Genomic DNA, 7,785 nt, shown 5'->3' with positions numbered 1-7,785 from the left:
TAACCCCGACGGCGGCGTGGGATTTTTTAAGATTTATAATAGTAGACTAGAGGTACAGGTTCACGCGATAACTGTATGTTTTGATTTATGTTATGTTACGGGTGCATTAGTTTGGGTGATTGACTTGTATTTTTAGATGTATTATTTGGGTAGATTTGGGTAGCTGTTTTTAATTAAACTGTAAGGGTTGGTGATAGGTGCGGGGTGTTCAAGTGTTTTGTATGTTAGGCCCTTTTTGAACTTAACCCTACCCCTACCCTACCCTACCCTACCCTACCCTACACTACCCTACCCTACCCCTACCCTACCCTACCCTACCCTACCCTACACTACTCTACACTACCCTACCCTACCCCTACCCTACCCCTACCCTACCCTACCCTACCCTACCCTACCCTACCCTACCCTAACCTACCCTACACTACCCTACCCTACCTACACTACCCTACCCTACCCTACCCTACCCTACCCTACCCCTACACTACCCTACCCTACCCTACCCTACCCTACCCCACCCTACCCTACCCTACCCTACTATCCTACCCTTCCCTACCCTACCCTACCCTACTACCCTACCCTATCCTACCCTACCCTACTACCCTACCCTACTCTACCCTACCCTACCCTACCCTACCCTACCCTACTACCCTAACCTACCCTTCTATCCTACCCTACCCTACCCCACCCTACCGAACTCTACCCTACCTAACTCTACCCTACCCTACCCTACCCTACCATACCCTACCCTACTACCCTACCATACCCTACCCTACCTTACCCTACCCTACCCTACACTACCCTACCCTACCCTACCTTACCCTACCCTACCCTACCCTACCCTAGTCCCTACCCTACCCTACCCTACTACCCTACCCTACCCTACCCTACCCTACCCTACCTTACCCTACCCTACCCTATCCTACCCTAACCTACCCTACCCTACCACACCCTACCCTACCCCTACACTACCCTACCCTACCCTACCCTACCCAACCCTACCCTACACTGCCACCGACATTCCAAGTTTCAGCTAAATCGGCCCAGAAACGGCTGAGATATTGCAAAAACAAATTAATTGTATTTACTGGCGAATCCCCTTGGCGAGCGGTGCCCTGTGTCGGCCTTCGTTGTCAAAGGTCAATGACCTGCCGGCTCTGATTATTTCCACTCAGTTTTTTAAGCGAACAACTGAGCCTAAAGCACGTGCCCTCTGCTCGGCGCCGGTCGCGATTCTAATGCTAACCCTATGGCGCAGATGAGCTCGCGCCACGGGCGCACCCCCGGCCGAATCGTGCCCAAAATTTAATACGACCTGTTGAATTACGTGACCCACGAGTCGTGAAAATTTCACCCCCCTGCGTCAATCGACGGCTTTGCAATAGGCGTTTTTGGGAGTAACACCGACTGCGTAACCCCGACGGCGGCGGCGGCGGCGGACTTTTTAAGATTTATAATAGTAGATAGATTTGCGGGACATGGGATGGGTGGCCAGAGGCGGATCCAGGAATTTTCGGGAGGGGGGGGGCAGCAAGTCAAAATAGGGGTGACCTGGCAATCCCGGGGCGCTTCATACGAAGGGGCGCCAAGCCGTCGTCAAAATCGAGAGCCGCCATACCCGCGCCGTGCTGGGGACGTTGTTATGCTCCCCCATCAGGTATTTCGTAAATATCTGAAAAAAAAACAGCTGTGCGCAGCGCCACCATTTTTAGCACACCTTATCATGCATCTATTCCGCACATGTAAAAATTTCAGACCCGGGTCATGCAACGTCAGGTCACCAGGTCATGTCAAGTGACCTAACTAATCTCAGAAAGTTAAAATGCTCACCATTGCTATACCGACTGAACGATCGCTTTGAAACTGTCAGCGATTGATGAAAGCAACAATATTCATGAAATGTTTATCTCGGAATTTTGATATATGTGAGCTAAAGTCAGGTCAGCTTTGCGACCTCTCCAATCTTTATTAGGTATACCTACCTAAGTTTATGGGAGACAACTGAAAGGCATCTCTTTTGGACGAGCTTCATTCTAGACAATCGCAAGCATTAGGATACATGTAAAATTAACACACTGAATAAGAAAATTGCACCTGTGACCACTCATTATGTCCCACGGGTCATCTCAGGTCAGGGGTGTCGTTTTCCGAAAATGATTGGTATGGCCCAAAGGCGGCGGCCGGCCATATGTGACGGGGCTTAAAAGGTAGGGTACCCCCAAATCTGCCTTTCTCATCGGATTTCGACCACTTATTTTTTCGCCCTGGTCATTGACAAGACAAACCAAAATCTAAAAAAAAAAAACATTTTGGAAGTCTAGGTCCTCGCCGAGCTCCATGCACAAAACGTGCAGTTATAATAGTGTTGGAGGAATGCACGCCATTCTGAAAGAGGCCCACGGCACGGCTGTGCTGCAAGGGGCCAGGAACGGTTTTGATGGCCCAAGCCGAATGAAAAAGACTGCTGCGGGGCCAGGAGCGGCTTTGAAGGCCCGCGCCAATTGCAATTTGCAGGGTTCGACAACTAACGAGGTCTCGAAACACCACGATAGTTAGAAAGGCCTGCTTGCCAAAATAAAAGGATGACAGTACGAGCCGGCATTCAGAAAGTTACCTGCCCGACCATGAAGAAGTAGAGAGATACATCATCGACTTATTAGACCAAAAAGTTCATTTATTCAAATAACCACCGCTAAGACAAACACATTTCGCGCAGCGCTTCGGGGGAGCCCTCAAAGTCTCCATAATCAAGTGGGTTTCGGACCCATCCCACGTCCAAGACGGCTGCTTTAGTCTCCCTGCAGTCAGCGAAGTTGCCACTGCTAATTTCCTTATGTTGGGGAAGAGGTGGCAACCAGAGGGTGCAGGGTTCGGAAAAAAGTGGATACGACAACAACTCGAAGCCACATTTCATCGCTTCACTGATCGTCACCCCGCGCATGTACGCAAGTGCGTGGACGTGGATCAGGTGCACACTTAATCAGCTTCCCTATAGCCTCTCCTCGATGTCTATCGAATGGACGCACATCATCAATTGTGCGCCCCTGTTTTAGAAAGTTGACAAGCAGAGCCCCGTCGGCATTCCAAAATGCAACCACTATCACCTTGCCGACTAACTTCAACTCGTAACACTCATTTGGTAGCCGTTACTCGGTGTGCTTCCACTTGCGCAACTCGGCACGGTGTCCCTTAGTGACACCCACGTGACACCCACAATTCCTTTACGGTGACAAGTCAATGACATCTTCTAGATATTCGAAAATGTTTATATTACTTGTATACCGCTGACGAAGTGACAATAATACAGTCACGAAACTGTCCGGAAAAGCCGAGTACTTTAATTCTAGATATTCGATAAAGGGGCCAAAAACACCGCGCTAAGCCTCCTTTCGAGCTTGCCTTTTCTCTGCTAAGTCCGCAAACGGGGGATACATCTTGCAGAGATCTTAAACATAACATGATAGATTCCAGTGGCGTAGCCAAGTGAGGGGGGGCGGGCACAGGGGGCACGTGCCCCTCCCATCGGGTCCAGGGGGCCCTTCGGGTCCCTGCGGCGCCAATCGGCCGCTGAGGGTCCACGCTGGCCATATTTCGTCTCAAAGGGACCCCACAGGGCTCGTCAGAGCTCAGCAGCTCTTTTTTTATGCGTTTATGCCGATTTTTTTTATGCGTTTTTTATGGCTGCGACCGATTCTCCTCTGATGTCCGGTAATTCCTCTTCACAAAGATGGATTGCAGTCGTAGTACAGCTGGCAACAGGCTACGACGATCTATTAGCTGTTATCAGCTGTGAGTTTGGCCACTTGCTCAACCGTTTAAAGTAAACACTCTGTGCTGGTTAGGATGTCTGCGGCCACCAATTCTCATCACCCATTCTCACCGCAAATTGTGCCGCTTTAATTTCATCGACTTTCTCCGTCTATTTGACAGGTTATCAGTTTCGCTGCGTAAACGAGGCCATTGTTCCAGCTGCTCTAGTAGTTGGGACCGGTCGACTGTGGGACTGGGCGCCGCAGTGGGACGGACGACAGCGCCGACTCGCAGCGCTAAATATAGCCGGCCAATGGCGGCGGATGCGGCGGGCGGATGTTGGGGCATCCCAGACCCCAGCTCGGGTTCTTTGACCTGACCTCTGACCTCAGGCCACCAATTTATTTTTCTAGTTCATATGCATCACCAATGTCATAATTTGTCTTTATCTCTGAAGCTGTTTTTTTTTTGCAGCTGGAAAAACCGCATTGTGACGTCATCAAGGGAGCTAGATACATTTTCTTTTTCCTCTAGAGGACGTCACATTGATGGTGAAAAGGTACTGAAAGATTTGCGATCCAATCCCGAAGCGCTCGTCGGAACCTCTCTGAAATATTCATCAGGGGGATGACAAACTCTTGGGCCCGCGAAGGTTGGAGGTCAAATGATTAGCCATCGGAATAATCTATATTACTATTTGAGGAGGGTGCGTCTGTCCGTTACCGAGGTCCCGACTTGGTCGTGCTTTGCGTGGACTACAGGCCAGACCGTTGCACCTAGCCCGATGAAATTTGCACAACTCATAGATCAAGGATGTGCGACGTGCCTTTGAGGGGTCTGAGCTCGATCGGGTCGATAGTGAGTGCGTGGCGCGTGTCCAAAAAGTGCAAATTCGCGTCATAGACTTTACATGTATAAATCGGCTTGCAAAATCGGGCGAAAACGGCAAATTTTGGCCGACACGGGTCCGGTCCCGGTGCTATATCTTGGTGACCAGGGGTCCGACCGGCACGGGAAAAACAGCATCGTGTAGATAATTGAACGGGCTATCGAATGGTATGAGGTGCAGGGGATGGCACGCGCCACGTGCACCGGGGAGGGCACTTTTATGTGGAAAATTGACGTTTCGGACGGATTTTGGAATTGATTTTATTTTTAGGTGACTGTTAAGCGGAGCGAGTTGGAACAACGCCTGTTGGCAAGAGAAATGTACCGCCTCTCATGAGAAAATTGTGAAAAGCTGATTGCTCCAAATCAAGGTGGTACAAATCACGGAAGAAAATGGTGTTTGTCAATTTTGTGCCACTTTATTGATCACACGGGTTTTGCTCAATGATCTGATATCTCTGGCAATTAAAATGGCACCGTTGGAAAGAGCATTCAATTCTGTCCAAGGCTCAGCCTTCATTTTTGCATGATGATCAACAGCATTGTTAAAAATGTAAATGTTCCAAACCATTACATTGTCATTTTTAGCGAAATTCATCGATGGCCCTCAAAAGACTTCACGCCAGTTTTCGAATCATTCTAAAGTAGAACGCATGATAATACGACACGGGCACCTCGATGCGATGCATCTTTTTTGTTTCATTTCAAAATGTTTGGCCGTCAAAAAGCAATCGAACAATCGAAGCAAATGAATACCAACCAAATCGACACAGACCAACCCAATACCCACGGGTAAAAAATAACCCTTCTTCGCGTTGCGGAGCACGCGGGTAACCCTAGTCTCATTCCATTTTCATTTTTTTCTATCATCGCACAGTCACATGGGACAGAGGTGGCTAGCGGCCACTTAACCCGCGCCCCGTAGAGCTGTTGCCGGACCCTGTCACCCGTAAAGGGGGAGGGGCAAACGCCCCCCCTTACTTGAGTTCTCGAGAAGTTACTGATCGATTTTCAAAATTCAATTAGCGTTCGATAGCCCCACCGGGAAACTATCTGCTGACCCAATTTAACTGACCCAGTTGCAGCCGACGACGCACAGGTCAGGTCAAAGGTCGCATTTCTGACCATTGTTTTACGTGATTTTCATGAAATATTCACGACATTTTCACTATGAGTTCGTGACTCAATGTTAAGATAGTACGCAGGCGTACTGCCATAGTTTCCATGGGAGATACTCGATTATTTTTGCCAAACATAGTTTGCATCATTTACGCCGTCGGTGCGTCAGGTGACAAAACATAATTTAGTTGACGCGGCACAGCGCAGCATGAGCAGGGAGCCCAGCCCCATGGGGGTGTTTTGCCACAGTTACGCTGTAACAAAGCATATAATACAATTATCTATATGTAACCGCCGCGTAGGAGGGAAGGGGAGATGTCACCAGTAAAATGGCTGGAGCAAACTTGATTTATGGCTTACAGTCATGAGCAACAATTTTGAGATACGTACCGCAGTGCTAAAGCTATACAGCAGAGGCTTGTTTTCACCCAGGAATGCTTTATGCTAATTACTTCATGTGGTGCGCCTTACACCTCGGAAGGGGGCGCCTTGCCCCGGTACCGGGGCAAAACGCCCATTTTGATTTAAATCACTTTCCCTTTTGACACGTTACCGGTGGGTGAATCATGAACTTTGTCCGTAAGGTTATGAAGACAAGTGTTCAGTGGTTGACAAGCGTTAAGCTGTCCTTCGTTGTCCCCTAATTTAATCCCTATCAGAGTCAAACAGGTGCGCATGCCGCCTTGCCCCGGTCTACCCTACATTGGGATGATGCTTTGCTTTCCATTACCTATGAATAGTAGCTCTAATCGTTTTTTGCTTTACGATTTCAGTTACACTCCCAACCCGCGCCATGCTGGGGGAGGGGGCGTTTTTACGCCCCCCCCCTCCCTCAGTTTTTTCACGAATACCTACCTATCTCAAAAACGGAGCGCCGCCGTTTTCGGTACACCTGTTCATATATCATTTTCACAAATTCTGTGAAAATCTCAGACCCGGGTCGTTCAATTCAAGGTCAGGATCACCAGGTCACGTCAAGTGACCTTACCTCAGAAAAAGTTCAAAGGCTCGCTGTAGCTACAGTCTACACCGACTGAACGATCACTTCGAAACTTTCAGCATTTAACTATATGAGTAACAATGGCCGTTTTCACGGCGGGCTATCCGGCGAGTGCACCTAATTTGACCAAATCTGCACCTAATCTCTTTTACAGCAAATATCTGTATTTTATGAATTTATTTCAGTGTTTTCATCGATATAAGATTAGATACTCTCTGATAATATGACAAAGCAGGTATGGTATATCAGCAATTAGTGCAACCCATAGCCGATAGCTAGTAAGAGACACACTGAACCTGATTTGACCAAATCTGCACCTAATCTGCATCAAATGTGCACCAGATGTGTACCAGATGGCCGTCGTGAAAACGGCTACTATGTATAAAATATATATCTCGGATTTTTGATATCTGTAACCTAAGGTCAGGTCAATTTTGTGACTTCTCCATTAGATATACCTACCTATACCTATAACTAGGTCAATTTTTTTTTTGGAGAAAATTGAAACGCGCCTCATTTGGACGAATGTCGTTCAAAACGCTCTCAAACATCGTTGACACACTGAATCTTAAAATGCATCTGTGACCCCTTCGTATGCCCCTGAGGATGTCATCTCAGGTCTTGAACGATCACCAGCAGTTTTTTGGCTATAACTTTTGATAGAGACGTGCTAGAGCGGTGAAAACTCGTCAGATGTGTTCAGCTCGACGATAGGTACGGATCAACCGATATGCAACATGACCCTTTCCGGTCAGGTCATGACCTTGACTTGCAAGCAAGCAAGACCAGAAGGCAGAAGGGGAAATAAATTTATCGCTTCACATGCGCTTGCAATGCAAGCCCAAAAACCGGCGTACGTTACGAGCTCGTTTTATGAAACGAGGCCCTGGTATCAATGACCTCAACTAGCAAAATATGTGTTCTACGGACCATTCCCCTATCGATGATTTTCAATAGCATGCCGTTTACTCGATTTTACAACACATTTCTTGAAATGCCTATAAACGGTGAAAATTCGACCTTTGACCTGA

Source organism: Amphibalanus amphitrite, unplaced genomic scaffold (assembly GCF_019059575.1).
Source record: "Amphibalanus amphitrite isolate SeventyFive unplaced genomic scaffold, NRLGWU_Aamphi_draft 000004F_arrow, whole genome shotgun sequence".
NCBI lineage: Eukaryota > Metazoa > Arthropoda > Thecostraca > Balanomorpha > Balanidae > Amphibalanus > Amphibalanus amphitrite.
Note: the sequence above shows the minus strand (reverse complement) of the source record.